Source organism: Onychomys torridus, chromosome 8, assembly GCF_903995425.1.
Source record: "Onychomys torridus chromosome 8, mOncTor1.1, whole genome shotgun sequence".
Classification (NCBI taxonomy): domain Eukaryota; kingdom Metazoa; phylum Chordata; class Mammalia; order Rodentia; family Cricetidae; genus Onychomys; species Onychomys torridus.
In genome coordinates this window covers 18,041,577-18,060,928 of record NC_050450.1, presented here as the reverse complement: position 1 = coordinate 18,060,928, position 19,352 = coordinate 18,041,577, and the positions used below count along the sequence as shown (strand labels likewise).

The window sequence follows — 19,352 nt, the reverse complement described above, 5'->3', positions numbered from 1 at the left end:
CTAGGTTTATTACAGAAAGCTCTTCAGAACCTTTTAGTATATACTTGCTGTAGTACAAAACTATTCCTTAAAATAGCTTCTAGTTTTAAAAATTCTATTAGGCAACTCTCATATAAACTGTATGCATAATGCTAAAAAATTCTTATAACCTACATGTTTGCTTAAGAATGTGTAACATACAATATACTAGTGGTGACTCCTATCTGTAATTCCAGCACATTCAAGACTGAGGCAGGAGGATTGTGGAAAATACCAAATACAGCACAATGAATTTTCACAAAGAGGACCATTTTCCATCACTTAGCAAGGAATAGTCACCGTAGCACCCCAGAGTCCCCTTGTGCCCCCTTCCTCATCCCTTTCCCCCACCAAGGTTAACCACAGTCCTGACATCTAATGCCAGGTCTTAACATCCCCTGCTTTTGAACTTGATATACATGAATTGTAGCCTACCCCATGACATTTTAGTAGACACTGCTATTCTTATCACTAAGGTTTTCAACACTTCCCAAATGCTTGCCAATGTGAGAAAATGTCATTCTTTTACACTTCGCTGTGTTAAACATCCTCGGCAGAGTTTCCAAATCACTGAGAGCCAGGAATCATCTACAGTTTGCTCTAACTTGGTGGGCATGCACAAGGGTGGTCATGTCTATTTAGTCTAACGAGAACTGAAAGACAGAAGAGGGCCAGTGAGACGACCCAGCAGTGAAGGTGCTTGCCCTAAAAGTGAGTCAGGTTTCCTGAGCAATCCAACAGTGGAAAAGAGAAATGACTTCTGTAGCATGTGCGCCCACACTCGCTCACACAGGATAATAAGAGAAGAAAATGAAATTTGTCGTTGTCTCCAGGTTTCTTGAAAATATTAGATCACAGCAGGAAAGCTTCAACTCTTTCCACGTGCTGTTTTGAAATTCATTCCAGCTGTAGGTCAGAGTGATGTGCAGGCTGGGGAGACCACCGACATCCAGAAGCTTCAAGCGTTTCCTTGGTGTTAAGATCTACCTCGAGGATCATCCAGTCCAGAGCTGAGACCTCAGGAACACAATTATCTCTCCTCTCGCTCCCTCCTGCAGCTTGATGGAAATACCTCTCCCAGGTCCTCTCTGAACCCACTTCATCAGATGTGTGGCATGGCCTGCCATCTTGCTGGGGACTTGCTTGTTTGCTCTTCTTGCACAAGCACTTACTGGTGTGGAAATTGATGCAGCGTGAATAGAACTTCTTAATGATGACCCAGGCTACGTTCTTCACAGCTTTGGTGGAAAAATGATCTGTTTTGGCAGGTCCTGCTAAAAGAGCTAATTACAGTTTAAGAGACAGAAAACAAATCATATATTGCAAATAGTTTTTCTTACATCCTTTGAGTAAGCTATTGGAATATATTCATTTTGTAGAAATAAAATTCACTATGAAAAGTACCTCACCAGTATTCTAAGTTTTGTATAATTAGTATGGAAATGTGCTTTCCAATTCATGCTTCAAATCCAAGGTTTAGGGGACTAAAGGACGGTTCAGGGCTTGAGAGCACTTGCTGCTCCTGTAGACCCAAGTTCAGTTCCTAGAAGCCTTGGCAGGTGCCTTGTGAAACCGTAACTCCCGACCCTCTGCGGGACTTCACCAGTATCACATCCACGTACAGATGTGGCACACACACACACACAATTTTGAAAATAAAATGTTATTTTTGATACTTGAATCTTGAGTCACAGGGTCAAAAATGGTCTGTAGTATGACTTCACTTATTGTTTTATAGAAAATCTCCGTTTTACATCGGTTGACGCTGACTTCAAAAGGCTGTAGACTAGCATTTCATGACTCTTCACCTTTTTCAGTATCCTAGCTTATGATTTTGCAGTGTTCAGGTTGATTTGCTCACAACCACCCAACTCGGGAGCAGACCGTGCTGAAGCGGTTCATTCTCTCTGTTGGCATTAGAAGAAAATTAGTCAGTCCAGTCACTCACATCATAACATTCTTTTCCTGTTCAATGGTCGTCTGAGGAGTCAAGGTCACAGCTATGACAACATCATATTGTGGCTTGACAGATGGCTGAGTTTGCCCCACATTACACAATCTCCCATTTCTTCAATTAAATAAGTGGAAATGGACACCACCTGGCATCCCATTTTTATGATGTCAATAAAGCTCATTATAATTACTCTGTGCTGTTGACAAATGGCCTGCTGGGGAGCCGACAGATATTTTTAGGTTACCCTCTCACAGAATGCCAATGACAGATGAAATGGTTTCAAAGGCTTTCGGCCACTGGTTAATAAAGACCTTGAATGTCATATTTTCATTCATGTTTTGCCAGATCTCAAGTAAGTGAGATCTATTTATATTTGCATCATTCTCTTTGCATCTGTAAGGCAGAGGAGAAACTTGAAAATTAAAAACAAAACAAAACAATGTTCTAGAGGAAAAGATGTGAACATAACACAGAAATTCACTCACAAATCCACCTTCTTCTTCTCTTTTCTTCCTTCCTTTCTCTCTCTCTCTCTCTCTCTCTCTCTCTCTCTCTCTCTCTCTCTCTCTCTTTCCTTTTTCTTAGGCAAGGTCTCACAGAATCAATCAAACTCCCTATGTAGCCAGGATGACGTTGAACCCCTGACCCTCTTACCTCCACTTCCGGAGTGCTGGGATTACAAATGTGCAACACTAAAACTGATCTATTCATCACTGGGGATTGAACTTGCAAAGTGGCAGAAGATGCCATTGAACTTCTGGTCATTCTGCCTATACCTGCGAGTGCTGAGATTACAGACCTGGACAGCCACACCCAGTATGGGTGATGCTGGCAATCAAACCAAGGCCTGTGTGTGCCAGGCAAATACTCTACCAACTGAACTGTGTCACCAGCCAAACTTTGCCCAGTTTTTGAAGTAGCCGTATCCTGAATTTGCTTCAAACCCATGCTTGCTCACTAATTCATATAACTAAGAAAATCTCCACAGGGCAAAGAAGGACCAGATAAAAATGACATAGAGGAACTGGCAAAGAATATAATTCCCAAGCCGGGCAGTGGCGCACGCCTTTAATCCCAGCATTCAAGAGGCAGAGGCAGGAAGACCTCTGTGAGTTCAAGGCCAGCCTGGTCTACAGAGTGGGTTCCAGGATGGCCAGGACTACGCAGAGAAACCCTGTCTCAACCCTCCTCCCCGCCACACCCCAAAGAGATTATATTAAGTGAAATGAGAAGGTCTGTAACTTAATATTATTGGGTGACAGGAATAATAAATAATAAAGGCAGGAAATTGCAGAGCATGAATTACAAAAAGAAAAGCCATCTAGAGAGATGGCTAAATGGCTAAGAGCACTGGCTGCTCTTCCAGGTTACCTGGGTTGGAGTCCAAGAAACCACATGGTGTCTCAAAACTGCCTGTATCCGGTACCAGGGGACCCGATATTCTCTTTTGGCCTCCTTTAGTACTGCACACATGAAGTTCACAGACATGCATGCAGGCAATACACTCAGTCACTTCATAAATAAGTTAGTAAACTTGGGGCCAAGCAATGTGCCCCAGGCCTTTGATTTCAGCACTTGGAAGGCAGAGGCAAGTGGATCTAGGTGACTTTGAGGCCATCCTGGTTTACATGGTGAATTCCAGGAGAGCCAGGCCTATGTAGAGAGACCCTGTCTAAAAGGGGGGGGGGGGTGCGTGGCGGTAAATTCTCAAAAATAAATAAAAGGACAATTGAACGTTTTGTTTAAAAACAAAAAGAAAATAAGCAAATTAATAAATTAAGGTATGAATTGTTCATTCCTTCATCCAACAGCTACATTTTCTAGAAATTCACCCTGGGTAATTATGACACTTTTTTGTTTTTAAACAGACTCTCACTATGGAGCTTCAGCTAGCTGGGAACTCAGTCGCTAGACCAGGCTGGCCCAGAACTCACAGAGACCCGCCTAATTCCACTTCCCTAGTACCGGGATTAAAGGTGTGTGCCACCATGCGTGGCAACAGTGACGTGAAAGGTAGATGAACTACGATAGCTATACTCAGCCATGTTTAATTTTCACTCTGATACTCTATAGTTACTGTTGGCTTCTTCACTGTCTTTCTACTTTGGATTCATTGGTCTGTGTGCCATTGAAGTGTACGAGAGCTACGAGACCTTGCAGAGGATCCAAGTTCAGTTCCTGGTACCCATATGGAGTTGCACAACCAGCTGTAGCTCCAGTTCCTGGGTGTCTGGTGCCCTCTTCTGGCCTCTGGGGGCATTGCATGTATCTATACACAAGCAGGCAAACACAGACACACAAATAAAAACTTTTTTTTTTTCCTGAGGGTTTTCTCTGTGTAGCTTTGCGCCTTTCCTGGAACTCGCTTTGGAGACCAGGCTGGCCTCGAACTCACAAACATCTGCCTGGCTCTGCCTCTCGAGTGCTGGGATTAAAGGCGTGTGCCACCACCGCCCGGCTATAAAAACATTTTTTTAAAAGCTATTGCCTAGGAGTACATGGCCTAGTATTCATTATCTCTGATTGACTGCTCATTAAAACTTTATTACAAGGTGGAAGTGAAAGCAAAGACCAACCAAAGGAAAGGAATGGGCCAATGGTGATGGAGGAGGGCAGGCAGGACCTTTGGTGGCCAGTGGGTCTGGGAAATGGAGTTAATCCTGTGGGCAGTGCTGACATGCTTATAAGCTATCCTTTCTGATGCTAACTGCCAAGGCACTGTTCACATTAAAGTGGTTAGTGTTTTGCTGTGTGGCGGGGGCACTCACCTTTAATCCCAGCACTTGGGAGGCAGAGACACATGGATCTGTGAGTTCGAGGCCAGCCTGGCCTACAGAGGGAGTTCCAGAACAGCCAGGGCTACACAGAAAAACTTGTCACCTGCTCCCCCAAAAAAAGAGTTAATGCTAATGTTATGTGATGTGAATTTCACCCCAATTTTATTTTATTATTTATTGTTTGTTTGTCTGTTTTGAGACAAGGTCTCTTTGTCCTGGAATTCACAATGTAGACCAGGGTGGCTTTGAACTCACAGAGATCCACTTGCCTCTGTTTCTTGAGTACTGGGATTAAAGGTATGGGCCACCATGCCCAACTCAATTTTATTTTTTAAATGGGTCAGCAAGATGTGTCAGAAGGTGGCTGAGTGGTTGTGGCATATGCCTTTAATCTCAGTACTCAGGAAGCAGAGGCAGGTAGATCTCTGCATTCAAGGCCAGCCTGGTCTACAAAGAGAGTTCCAGGAAAGCCGGGGCACACAGTAAACCCCTGTCTCAAAAAAAAAAAAAAAGAGAGAGAGAGAGAGAGAGAGAGAGAGAGAGAAAGAAAGGAAGGAAGGAAGATGATGTCTCAGAGGGTAAAGGCACTTGCCACCAAGCCTAATGACCTGAATTCGATCCCTGGGACCCACACAGTCCTAGCTGTCCTGGAATTCACTATGTAGACCAGGGTGGAGAGAACCAACTCTTGTAAACTGTCCTCTGACTTCTCATGCATGCTGTGGCTCATGCATAAGCAGACTTGAGACACACTAGATAGATAGATAGATGATAGATAGATAGATAGATAGATAGATAGATAGATAGACAGACAGAAATTGAGTCAAAGCAGAGTCTGGGCATAGTGCAACTTGCCTGTTGTCCCAGCATTTGGGAAGTAGAGGCAGGAGGATCAAAAGTACAAGGTTATCTTCAGCTACATAATGAGTTCAAGGCCAGCCTGGACCACGTGAGACTGTCTCAAACCACAAAGGGATGGGGAGATAAAGTAAGTAAATCGCAGTGGCCTTGGGCACTCAAGCGGCAGCCACCGCTCTCCCCACATGGGCTTTGAATAAAGTTTCCTTGGTACTTTTGCAAATCTGTGTGAGTCTATGTAAGTCCTTTGAACAAGAGACCAAGGACCTGGAAACTCTGCCCAGACCTCTACTGGTAACAGGATGTCCAGTTGAATTTTAATTTCAGAAAAATAATGAGTCATTTTTAGCATATTTCTAGGAATTTAGGGAACATGCTTACACTAAAACCATTTTTTTTTTGGGGGGGGGACATGATCTCATACAGCCAGACTGGCCTCAGAGTCCCTGTGTTGCAAAGAATGACACTGGGCTCCCAACCCTCCTGCCTCCACCTCCTCAGTATTGGGACCTCAGGTGTGCACTACCACATCTGGGCTACTTTTATGTGATGTTAGAGATTGAACCCAGGGCTTCACACATGCTGGACTAGCATTCGACCGAGTTACATCCCTAGTCATGAAATTGTATTTCTTGCTCATCCAAAGTTTAACTGGGAGTCTTACATTTTATCAGTCGTGCAAGCTCAGGGCGTCCCCTGCACAACTTGAGGAAGTCTGATCCCTTCTCTCCTCCCAGCCTCTCTTTGCACTTTCCTCTAAGGCCACCAAGCCCAGTATTCCAGGTTTCCGCTAGGAAATTAGGAACAATTCAAGTTTCTTCCTACCCCAGGGCCTTTGCACATCATAGACCTCAGTTTCTACATGCCTGACTCCCTCTTATCCACAAAGTCTCTGTTTATGAGTTTCCTTAGAAAAATCCTTCCTGGGGGCTGGAGAGATAGCTCAGCAGTTACGAGCACTTGCTGTTCTTACAGAGGACCCGGGTTTGGTTCCTTAGTCCCCAGAGGGAGGCTCACAACCATCTGTAACTCCCATCCTCTTCAGGGGCACCAGGGATGCACAAACATACACGCAGGACACTCATTCACATAAAATAAAAATAAACAAAAAATTTTTAAGGCTTTTTGAGATAAGGTTTCCCTGTGTGTAGCACTGACTGTCCTGGAACTTGCTCTGTAGACCAGGCTGGCCTTGAGCTCACAGAGATCTGCCTGCCTCTGCCTCTGCCTCCCAAGTGCTGGGATTAAAGGCATGTGCCACCACTGCCTGGCAACAAATCTTTTTATAAAAAGGTCTCCCCGCTGGGCAGTGGTGACGCAGGCCTTTAATCCTAGCACTTGGGAGGCAGAAACAGGCAGATCTCTGCGAGTTCGAGGCCAGCCTGGTCTACAGAGCGAGATCCAGGAATGGTGCAAAGCTACACGGAGAAACCCTGTCTCGAAAAAACAAAAAAATAAAATAAAGCTCTCCCCTAGCCAATCTATGACTCTGAAGTAGCTTTTCACCTCCCATGATTTTGAGTGCCAATCACTTTATCCCATGACATTGATCATACTCATAATCACTTGGGTTATTAATTTTTGAATTTATATATTTATCTGCTACCCTATTTGAATAGCAACAATGGCTACTTGTTTGCTTTTCGTATTCAATCTTTTTTTTTTCATATTCAATCATACAGAGCCATGGTCTCATGTAGCCCAGGCTGGCCTTCAACTCACTATCTAGCCAAGGAGGACCTTCAACATTTTAAGATTTATTTATTTTATTATTTTATGTGCATGAGTGCTTTGTCATCTGCATGTATGCCTGTGGTCCACATGCATGTCTGGAAAAGGTTATCAGATCCCCTGGGACCGGAGTTATGGATGGTTGTGCGCCATCATGTGGGTGCTAGGAATTGTTGTCTGCAAGAGCAGCAAGCATTCTTAGCCATGACCCATCTCTCCAGGCCAGTCTTTCACTAATTCAAAACCTAGGCAAGTTGAGTTTCGTGGGGGCAGTGCATTTCTGTGATCCCAGCACTTAGGAGGCTGAAGTTAGCATCATTTGTTAATTAATGGCACAATATTGCTGTGTTACAATACCCTGTGGAAGATGCTACCCAAAGTCCAGGTCACAGTCTCTGTACAATAAATAAGCTTCTGGAACCTACTCATTCATTTTCTGTCCTCAGTAGAGGGAAGCCAAGCTTTGCTCACAGGGTCCTGGACTGTGCTAGACATGTCTGAGATTTAGTTGTATGTGTGGTATTTGTAAAATTAAATCATGTGCTTTTGCTGTAAGCCTCCCTATGTGACATGTTGGAGGTGTAATTAAACACCATGATGAATTACTAAAAGAAAAAAAAAACTAAATCGTGTTCTAATTATATTTTTCTAGGCATCCAGAACCTTCCACAATGAATGCATGGTAAGGGAGACGCCTCAATATCTTTTCTGGCAATCCACTCCTTTGTAAAGACTGCACTGCCAATCACACTATTAGCTAAAAATAAGCACACCTTCCAAACTCCTCCTGGAACTTCTCCACACAGATTCTGAGTGAGAGGCTTCCCGGCAAAGGGTTTCTCTTCACTAGGTTAAAATCAAGGCGCTGTGTACACAGAGAGAAGAGAAGGGGTTATCTGGTGAAATCGGAGCTGGTTTAGGACCTGATCTTCTCTGTGGTCCCTCTGTAGGGGACAGAGCTGGAGGCATACATGTGCCACGTGGTCCCACCTGTTTGCATGAGATGTATATATTTTAATTTGTTCGGAGATTTAAGAAATATTTATTGCCTGGCATGGTGGCACATGCCTTTTAATCCCCGGGGAGGAGAGGGCAGGTGGATCTCTGAGTTTAAGGATGGCCTGATCTACAAAGTGAGTTCCAGGACAGCCAGGGCTACATAGAGATACCCTGATGTGAAAAAAAAAAGTTTATTATTCCTTTAAATAGCTTAATCTTTGCCAGGTACAGTGGCACAGGCCTTTAATTCCAGACTTCACGAAGCAAAGGAAGGTGCATCTCCATGAGTTCAAGGCAAGCCTGATCTACATAGCCAGCTCCAGGCTATCCCAAGCTATATTGTGATATCCTGTTCCAAATAAATAAATAATTTAGCCAGTTGGTGGTGGTGCATGCCTTTAATCCCAGCACTCCAGAGGCAGAGACAGACCCATCTGAATTAGAGGTCAGCCTGGTCTACAGAGCAATTTCCAGGACTGCCAGGGCTACACAGAGAAACCCTGTAACAAAACAAAAACAGAAACAAACAAACAAACAAAAAAAAAAAAAAACCCAGAAAAAAACTAAGCAATTTAAACAGCTCAGCCTTGGGGCGGAGTATACAGCTCAGCCACAGTCCCGGCTGGCTTGTACAAAGCCTTGAATTCTGTCTCCAGCATGACAGAAACAAAGCGCACAGACAGCTCAGGATTTGAGGTTTTGTTTGTTGATTTTTTTTAAACTATAACTCCTCTTTTCTGGTTCTAGCACTCCCTCTTCTCAGAGATGAGAAGCACAGCGGGAGGCTGGAAGTACACCCAGAGGAGATCACAGGCTCACCAAATGCTCTGAGAATCACCGGTCAGAAGACATCTTTGACCTCCTCTGCAATGCAGGATAGGCACCGCAAGGAATCTGTGGTCTGTCCTTCAAAGTTCTACCCCCTTCATGATTCAGATACGCTAGAATATGTTGTACTGTTTGATTTTGTCTTGAGTCTTTTCCCAGAGATTATTTCATGTGTGTTAGAGTTTGGCAAGCTCCAGGACAGCCAGGGCAACACAGAGAAACTCTGTCTTGGAAAATCTAAAAAAAAAAAAAAAAGTTGTCTTTAAAGGCCTTTTACACACCGCCAGGTGTAGTTCCACGCACCTTTGAACCCTGCGTTTGGGAGGCATGGGCAAGTGAATCTTTGTGAGTTTGAGGCCAGCCTGGTCTACATAGTGAGTTCCAAGACAGCCAGAGCCACATAATGAGTGCTGTTTACTATTTCCTTCCCCTGACCTGCTCAGTCCACCTTCTTGTAGAACCCAGGAGCAGCAGCCCTGGGATGGTGCCACCCACCACCGGCTGGGCCCTTCCCCACCCATCACTAAATGAGAAAATGCCTTACAGCTGGATCTCAAGGAGGCGTTTCCTTAGCTGAGTCTCCTTCCTCTGATGACTCTAGCTTGTGTCAAGTTGACACACAAAACCAGCCAGTACATGAGCTTTTATTTTTTTTTAAAAATCAACAGTCTACCTCCTGATGTAAAAGCCCCAACCAAAAATTACAGGAAACATGAGTCCTTACGAAACTGCTGATCCCAGCTGAAGAAATGGGTTGAGCTCTGTGGTTAAGAACACAGACTGCTCTTGCGCAGGACCTAGGTTTGATTCCCAGCACTCTAACAAGACAGTTCACAACCTTCTGTAGCTCCAGTTTCAAAGGATCTGATGTTCTCTTCTGGTCTCCCCAGGAACTAGGCACAGGCGTGGTCCAGACATACAGGCAGGTAAAACACTCCTACACATAAAATAAGGAGTTTTTCAAAACAAAAAGAAACTACTGATCCCAGAGTAATGACTCTGAATGAAGAGAAACTAGATGAAATTCTGAACCAAAAATTGAAAAGAATGCATATAAATATTGTTTTTTTAAAAGGACTCAAAACTCGAATGAATTCCATAAAAACACAAACATCTGGATGAAATAAGGGAGTCAATCAGGTGGCAGTGACGCACGCCTTTAATCCCAGCACTCAGGAGGCAGAGGCAGGCGGATCTCTGTGAGTTCAAGGTCAGCCTGGGCTACAGAGTGAGTTCCAGGACAGCCAGGGCTACACAGAGAAACCCTGTCATGAAACCCAACCCTTACAAAAAAAGTGGGGAGGAGGAGCCAACACAGGAGATGAAAATAAACTTGACAGAGACAGAAATACTGAAGGAAAAACAAAGTGAAATGATGTAGGACATGAAAGTGTTACTAAGTCAAATAAAAAGCTCAGTGGGCAGCCTCATCAACAGAATGGACGTTCAGAAGGACAGAACACAGGCTTGCAGGGGAAGGACAGGAAGAGGAACATTGATTGAGGACAATGGTAAAGTTTTTTAAAAGTACAAAGGGAACGTGCAAGATCCTTGAGAAACCACTCAAAGACCAAATCTTAGGAATCTAAGACATAGATAATATTTTCAATACAATCCAAGCAGAAATCCACCAAGTCTAGGGAAAGAGACACTTATCCAAGCACAAGAAGCACATAAACACTAAATCGGACCAGGAAAGAAATCTCCCATTTCATCTTATCGTTAAAACATTACACACACAGAACTAAGACAATGTACTAGCAGCTGCAAGAGAGAACAAGTACCATGAAGGGCAGGCCACCAGAGCCACCAGAGCCACCAGAGCCAGAGCCAGATGATTTCACAGTAGATGTGTGAAAGCCAGAAGAGCATTCGTGAAGGATTTCAAGTTCTTCAAGCCTCTAACTACAAACCCAGACTGTAATTCTCAGTAAAACTGTCATAAAGTATGGAGAAAGAAAAAAGTGTTTCATGATAAAATCATTCTAAAGCATTTATGACTACTAACACATTTCATAGAAGATCCTGGAAGGAATTCTTTGGACTCAATAAAATAATAAACACACCTAAGAGGGTACAAGGGTAAAAAAACACAAAAGATGATAGAAAGCAAATACTACAAAATCAATTACATGATAACAGCTAATAGACATCTTTCAATACTCACTCTGAATATTAACTGTCTCAGTTCTGACATCAAAAGGCTCAGAACAGCAGACCAGATTCAAACACAGGATCCATCTATTTGCAGCATCCAGAAAGCAAACTTCAACATCACCCTATCTTGGGGTGAAAAAGAGGCTAAAAGACAATGGAACTAGTGAACAAGATAAGATGGACTTCAAACCAAACCAAATCAAAAGAGATACAGAATGCCACTTCAGGCTTATTAGGGGAGCCACATCAGGAGGACATTACAATTCTCAACATAGATGCACCAAACATGTCCCCAGTTCCATAAAACAAATACTACATTTACAGATACATATTAATCCCAATGCAGTAATAGTAGGTGACTTAAATATTCCACTTTGACCAACATACAGGTCATCCCAACAGAAACATGAACAAAAAACCTTAGTGTTAAATAACATCCCAGGTCAAACAGACTGGATGGACCTCTACAGAACATTCCATCCAAACACTGCAGAATAATACAAGTTCTTCTCACAGCCCATAGGACTTTCTCTAAAACACGTCACATGTTAAGACACAAAGAAGACTCAACAAACACAGCGTTGAAGTGCCTTATTGTATTCTATCAGACCACAAAGAAATAAAACCATAAATCAACAGCAAGAAAACTCACAAAACCTTGGAATATCACTAAAGAAATCAAACCACTCCTAAAGGTGAACTGTAGAATAGAAGTGAGTGATAACCACCATGATGTTACATGGTGGACGGGAGCCAGTTCACACCAACAGGCTCTTACACTAATGTCACTGATCCTCCGGGATGATGAGAACGTGAACATCTTCTCAAATGTTTACCCCTCAGAGGGACTGCCCTGGAGATGTAATGATAACACATGTCTAACTGTGGGGACATGGAGGCCAGGAATTACTGAAACACACACATGGATCTCTAAGATACTTCAAAAACATGACGGTTTGCACGGGCCTCCTGCCTCCTACCTTTACAGGATCAGTTGTTCCTGAAAGGGACAGGAGCACACTGACAGTCACCCCCAGCCACTTCTGTGGGGGCTCAGACCCCGGTGATTTCTGCTTAGAGAGCGTCTACGGTGGTGCTTCCCGTCAGTACTCTTTCCCTGGAGTTCACCAAGTGTCTCCAGGATCCTCATCCCCGGGAACTATCTGAACACACGTGGGCTGCTAAAACAAGATGACCTAGGCCGGTGGCTTCGCATGAACAGAAGTTCTCACATGCTTTCTCTCAGATCTGGAGGCTATTGGTCCAAGTTCAAGATCCTCTCTGCTTCCTGTCTGTTGGGGGATACTTCCTGGCTCATGAAGAGAACCTTCCCAAGGTGTTATTTTATCACATCATTTATCCTGTTCATGAGGTTGATCCCCTCAGAATGTAAATACTCCTAAAGAACCCAGTTCATCTGAAATTATGGGATGACAGCATGTGAATTTGGGTCATTCAAGCAGGACAGGCCCATTCTGCATTCAGCAAACCTCCACTTGACAGTAACAGAGTATTTTGTACCTTTCTAGATGGAGGACAAAGATGGGCCTTCTCAAACCACAGATCTGAAGGGAGCTACAGCCACCACCATCTCCCACACTGTAGGGTCAAAAGGAGGAGCTACATACAACACACCCCAAGCCTCCTCTAACTTGCCTGGCTTCTGTCTCATATCAATCCATGAAAAATGAAGAAGCCAGGGCTGGTTTTAGACCCTCCCACAGAACTGCTTTCTGGGAAACACTTGTATGTATAGACACCGAGATTGACCATCAACACACAGAGGTTTCAATAGACTAGACAGATTCCCCAGTACCAAGGAAAAATTGCTGGGGGAATGTTGTGATACTTTGTACTCTAACAAATAAAACTTGCCTGGACAAATGGATGGAACTAGAAAATATCATCCTAAGTGAGGTAACCCAGACTCAGAAGGACAAACATGGTATGTACTCACTCATAAGTGGATACTAGACATAAAGCAAAGGGCAATCAGACTGCAACCCACAGATCCAGGGAGGCTATCTAGCAGGGGGGACCCTAGGATGACTGTGGCTTATAAGTTTTGGTTTTGCCCAATCACTGGGCAAGCTTCAGTGAAACATTTTACTATTAGGATAAGAATTTGTACTGTATCAAGCTGATGAAAGAATATGCTGGCTGTACTTTCAGAAGAGGAGGCTAAAATCTTTTTAGACTATGGATTAGCCTATAGAAAAATGTCTGCCGTAAATCAAACAGTGAAGGGGAAGATGAATAGGAATCTCACTTACACAACTTAAGTAAAATATGGCTCTCCGAACAGATGAAGATAGGCTTCTTCTGTATCCCAGAATCTAATCAATATTTATATGTATAATTCAACTATCATTTGGCTTAAAAGGGCTTATTGGGAAATGTTATCATTTATACCATTTTCTACAGAGAAAATATTTTACTGTTTAAAATAACCCTGGACTTTTGAATTAAAACCTGTTTTGTGTTCAAGCTATCTGTGTATTATTTCTCCTGAAGTTGTACATAAAATGTTTTTACATTCAAAAAAAGGAAAAATACTATAGGATTATATTACATGAAATATATAGAATATCCAAATTCATACAGACAGAAAGATTAGATGTTTTCTCAAGATGGAGAAGAAAGGAATATAGAGCAATGATTTCCTAAGAACAGAATCTCTGATCTGTGTGATGGAAAAACTCCACAAATGGACAGTAGTATCAGGATATAATATCATGAATATAATGAATACCACAAATGTAATTAGTATCATGAGTGTAATTAATGAATATCATGAGTGTAATTTTAAAAATAAATTAATTAAAAATTTTAAAAAAGAGAAAATAGATTCCTTTCTCATACTAAGTTCCCAGAACAATTTCCTCTCCCTCCACTCCTTCCAGTCCCCTCCACTTCCCTTCTCTGTAGACCCACTCCAATTCTGTCTTCCTTCAGAAGAGAACAAACCAGCCAGGCGGTGGTAGCGCACACCTTTAATCCCAGCACTCGGGAGGCAGAGGCAGGTGGATCTCTGTGAGTTCGAGGCCAGCCTGGGCTACCAAGTGAGTTCTAGGAAAGGTGCAAAGCTACACAGAGAAACCCTGTCTTGAAAAACCAAAAAGAAAAAAAAGAAAAAAGAAAAGAAAAGAACAAACCTTCAAGAAACAACCAAACATGATAAAAACAAGTTCAGAAAGACAAGGCAAATGGCCTTACACCAAGGCTCAACAAGGTACTCAAAAGGAGAAAAAGAGTCCCCCAAGCAGGGAAAAAATTCAAAGACATACCCACTCATATAGTTAAAGAGTCCCACAAAAACACCAAGTTAACAAATACAACACGAATCATTAATCTAATTAATCTTTATTGATAAAAAATCGGGAGTCAAATATTGGGGTGAGAACCTGAAAGATCAGAGAACCAGGAAGAGCCGCCAGTAGCTTCCTACTTCTTCCATTCCTCTGTCCAAAAGAGACCAGATCCTCTCTCAGCCCTTCCTTACCACTTCCTATCTCCTCTCTCTACAGTCCTCCAAATCTCTATGGTCAACTAGTGGCTAGCTCTTCCCTATGACTCTAAGCGAGCTTTATTTATCAGAACACAATCAGAATATCACAGAACATTCCCCTGCTTTTGTCTCAGTAAAAAGTGAAGGTTTTAACTAACATAGTAAAACTATATACAATAAATACAATAACTATATATAAATGCATACATGCAAGAATTGCATTAACAATATCTAGTCCACAGCATTTGACACATTCAGAGAAAATACTCCATTAGCTATCCTATCTTGGTTAATTCCAAAATGTTGTACCTAATTCATTTTCTATCCTAACTTGCATTACCAACCAAAACTATCTTTGTATGTATCTCAACCTTATACACTTTACATCACTTTTGTGAGTTTCTTTTCTGAGTCTGGTAACAAGAAAAACTATAACTATCTAGTCTTCAACTCCATCAGAGACCTGAGAGTGACATAATAAACAACTTTCAAAACTAAGAAATGACAGAAACAGTTGGCTGCCTGGACAGTCACCCAAAGTTCCTCTGTAACATTGGGGCATCCATCTTTGGCCTACAGGCATAGACTATCTGACAGACTCTACCATGAAGCAGGATTTTTGAAGGACTGTCCTGCCTTATCTTGGCAATGTTTGGCAGTCACTTTCTTTTGTATCCTGCTTGTCCAATTTAGACAGCATACTGTCAGCAGTTGAGGCAAATTCTTGCCCACTGGCTAATTTTTGCCACAAAGAAAGTAAACTCCATATGGAGTTTTTTCAATGCCTATCATCTTCTCTGGGTCTTTTTTTTGGGGGGGGGTAGATTTTTTTATTTATTACATATACATTATTCTGTCTGTATGTATCCCTGCATGCCAGAAGAGGGCACCAGATCTCATTACAGATGGTTGTGAGCCACCATGTGGTTGCTGGGAATTGAACTCAGGACCTTTGGAAGAACAGCCAACTCTCTTAACCTCTGAGCCATCTCCACAGACCTTTTTTTTGTTTGTTTGTTTTTTGAGACAGTGTTTCTATGTAGCTTTAGAGCCTCTCCTGGAACTCACTCTGTAGACCAGGCTGGCCTCGAACTCACAGAGATCCACCTGCCTGCCTCCCAAGTGCTGGGATTAAAGGCGTGCACCACCACTGCCTGGTTTATCATCTTCTCTGAAGTAGATTGGTGCTGCCAGGAGCAGACATGCCTCGTTGCCATTAAAAAAGAGGTCCTTATGTTATTCAAACATCTCAAATGTCATATTCTGTAGATCTCTGAAGCATTTAAAGACCACCTGTCTATTTAAAATATACCTATTTGATCTTGAAAACACACCTAACATGACTACAAGCTTGACTGCAATAGATGACTAACTACTGACTTGCATTTCTTTATTATCCTAAATAAAGTCTTTCAAGGACTAGAAATTTACATTACATTGTTAAATGAGATGTATAGGTACAATACATTAAACAAGAGTAGAAACTTGTGTACAATATGCTCCAACAAAAATAATCTTAAATTTGTATCAATATATAAAAATAATTTAAACAAGAGTAGGAACATATATACAGTATAACAAAAATAACCTCAAATTTGTATCAATACACAAAAACCTATATCAGTGTAAAATACTTAAGACTACCAGTTGCTTTTTTAGTTTAAAGGAAAATTCAATAATCCACCCTTTTATCCTATTTCTATATAGCCCCTTTTTCTTTTTAGAATGAGATCCCTGAATCTAATCTCCTTTGTTCAGCTTTTTTCCTGACCATTACCAATAACAACTTGTAATCAACCCCCCTAAACGATGGCAAATATCCATAACCCACTGAATGACCAAAAAACGTCCACACCACCTCTTGGGAATGTGGGCGTTGTGTTCTTAAAATTACTTCCTGCTGTCTGGGGGCAACTGCATCTTTAGACAACCCTGAAAAAAAATTAAGGTAATTGTCAAGTCCTGGGAGAGGTAGAGGTATCATTCATTGTCCAGTCTCTGCATAATGGGAAAGTGCAGGGCTTGTCTCAAGTCTTGGCTAAAGTAGTCGGTGAGGCTGGACCATCTCAGCTAACCATCTTGAAATTATCCTAAGCAGTTTGTAGTCCAAAGCCAATCTTTGGGTGGTGTTTGTCAGCTTAGTGACGTTATCACAGTCCCAGTGGAATTGTGGGGCCCCATCCTCCTTTTGGATTCATCAAAGGTCACTGTTAGCCATGGTCATGGTTCACTGCAGAAAACTTAATCATTTTAAATGCATATGCAGCAGATCTCAAATAAAGGATCAATATTTGTTATGTACATCCAGAGTACAAAAACAGTTACCTGATAGAGATTCAAACCCAAAATCATGTACAAGAAGCTAGATGAAGCCTTTTTCTAGAATTCGTACTCTATATGATCATTAATATCATGACAAAAAGTTTAAAATATATATATATATATTAGTTTTATAAATTTTGAGATAATATTTATATCTTAAGAAAAGTGTTAAAGAGTCAAAATAAAACTGAAGGATTATGAGATTAGTGGCAATAGAATAGTCCCTTAATTTTGGTTTTTCTTCTGTCCCATATCAGGTAAATCTTCTGACATAAGACAGAGATTTTGGATTTTACTTTAACAAGCATGCTTGGGTTTAGAGAAGGAGAGAGACACACTCCAATTCCAAAGCCAGTTTTAATTTTCAATTGAACTGGAGCTACAAAAATACCATTTGCATTATATGTCTGTAGAGAACAGAAACAAACATTTGGGAAAATTAATGAAATTTTATTCTCTTGGAAATGTGATATACAAATAGGTCAATTTTCTCTTTTACTTGGGACATTTTTCTGGATGATTTGTCCTTTTTCTTTACGTGTCTTATTTGTCCAGTGGTCTTCAGATTCCTTAACTGGATGCCTTCATTCTCCTGAAAAGACACAAACAAAACCCTGCCCCTACCTTTGGGGAGTTTCCCTTTTGGCAAGTTAGATCTGATCAAATGAAAGGCATTTGTTAGTTTTATAAGTTAGTTTAGATTGAATGGTCATGCTGTTTGATGAACTATCACCTCCTAATCAAGAAGTCTCTTGTTCAAATCTAATCTTGATCAATTTTAATAGTATCCATATCTTTTCTTCTCCTGTGGAAATAAAAGCAAAACCTCATCCCCAATGTAACACATATCCTGGTTTCCATTCTGAGGTCAGCACATCTTTAAAGTATATAGGTTGATTTAATTCAGCAGTTTTTTCTATTATCCAATATGTTTCCTTTCTCATTAGGATTTAGAAATTTGGGGGGGGGGGGGTTCGAGACAGGGTTTCTCTGTGTAGCTTTGCACCTTTCCTGGAACTCACTTGGTAGCCCAGGCTGGCCTTGAACTCACAAAGATCCGCCCGGCTCTGCCTCCCGAGTGCTGGGATTAAAGGCATGTGCCACCACCACCCGGCTGTATTTAGAAATTTTAAAGTTAATAAAGCATTGTGCAATCTGTCTCTGGGGGTTTTTCTTTCTGTTTATTAAGCATATCTTTTAGAGTTTGATTAGATCTTTCTATAACTGCTTGCCCTGTATGATTGTGGTTGTGGTATACCTGTAATACACTTTATGTTGTAATATGCAAAAAACTATTTCATTTTCCCTTGTTTATCTGCATTCATTAGTCCAATGTCAGCCTTTGCCACACCTTCTACATACTCCTGAAGGCTGGGACCTTCTTTTTTAATTATCTCTGGGGGAAAAAAAATGTTTCTAGGAACACCTTGCCTACAATCCCTATTGAAATGACCTTGCTTGCCACAGCCAAGACAGTTGACAGTTTGGCTTTTCTTAAAACTTTTAGAGTTTACGTCTCCTATTAAAGTTGCATCAGAAGTATGAGATCCAATATCAGCTATCTTTCTAATCCTCTATTGGTGCCTTTAGAGGCCTGTTCACCCTTTTGCATTCAGAACTAGCATTTTCAAAAGCCAAAGATTCAATTAGTAGTTGTATGACTTCTGGATCTGATGCTATTCTAGTTACAGCTGGGATTAATCTTTGTAAAAAAATCAGTGAAGGCTTCTTTTGAGCCTTGTATAATTTTAGTAAAGGACTCAGAACTCTTTTCTGGTTCTTTAACCTTGTCCCAAGCATTTAAGGCTGCTAACTGACATAGCACCAAGGTGTGGCCATCAAATTCATATTGCCTTTGCCGTTCAGCATACTGGGCTTCGCCTAGCAATTGATCTTGGGAAATATTAATACCTCTAGCCCTATTTTGTTCCTCCTTGGCGGCTGTGGAGACAACTACCTAGTGTGGCAGCAGCCGGAGGAGGGGGGCCAGGAAAAGACTTGAGGAACAACAGGCTCTGAGCCAGGGCTGCAGTGGGAATCACTCAAGAGCCTGAGAGGGCCAAGCCACACCCTATACCAATTGAACCAGAATTTCTGGGGTGACAGAGGGAACCCGCTGTCTGAAAAAATGCACACAGGGGAATCTTGCAGAAGAAACACCTCTAGCAGAAGCTTCCTGAAGGTAGAGCTGGCCAGTGGT

At 41.9% G+C, this 19,352-nt stretch overlaps 1 pseudogene; it reads right to left on the bottom strand.

Moving 5' to 3' along the window:
* Window positions 1–886: 886 nt before the first annotated feature.
* Window positions 887–19,352, bottom strand: part of LOC118588374 — a 32,709-nt pseudogene continuing 14,243 nt past the window's right edge.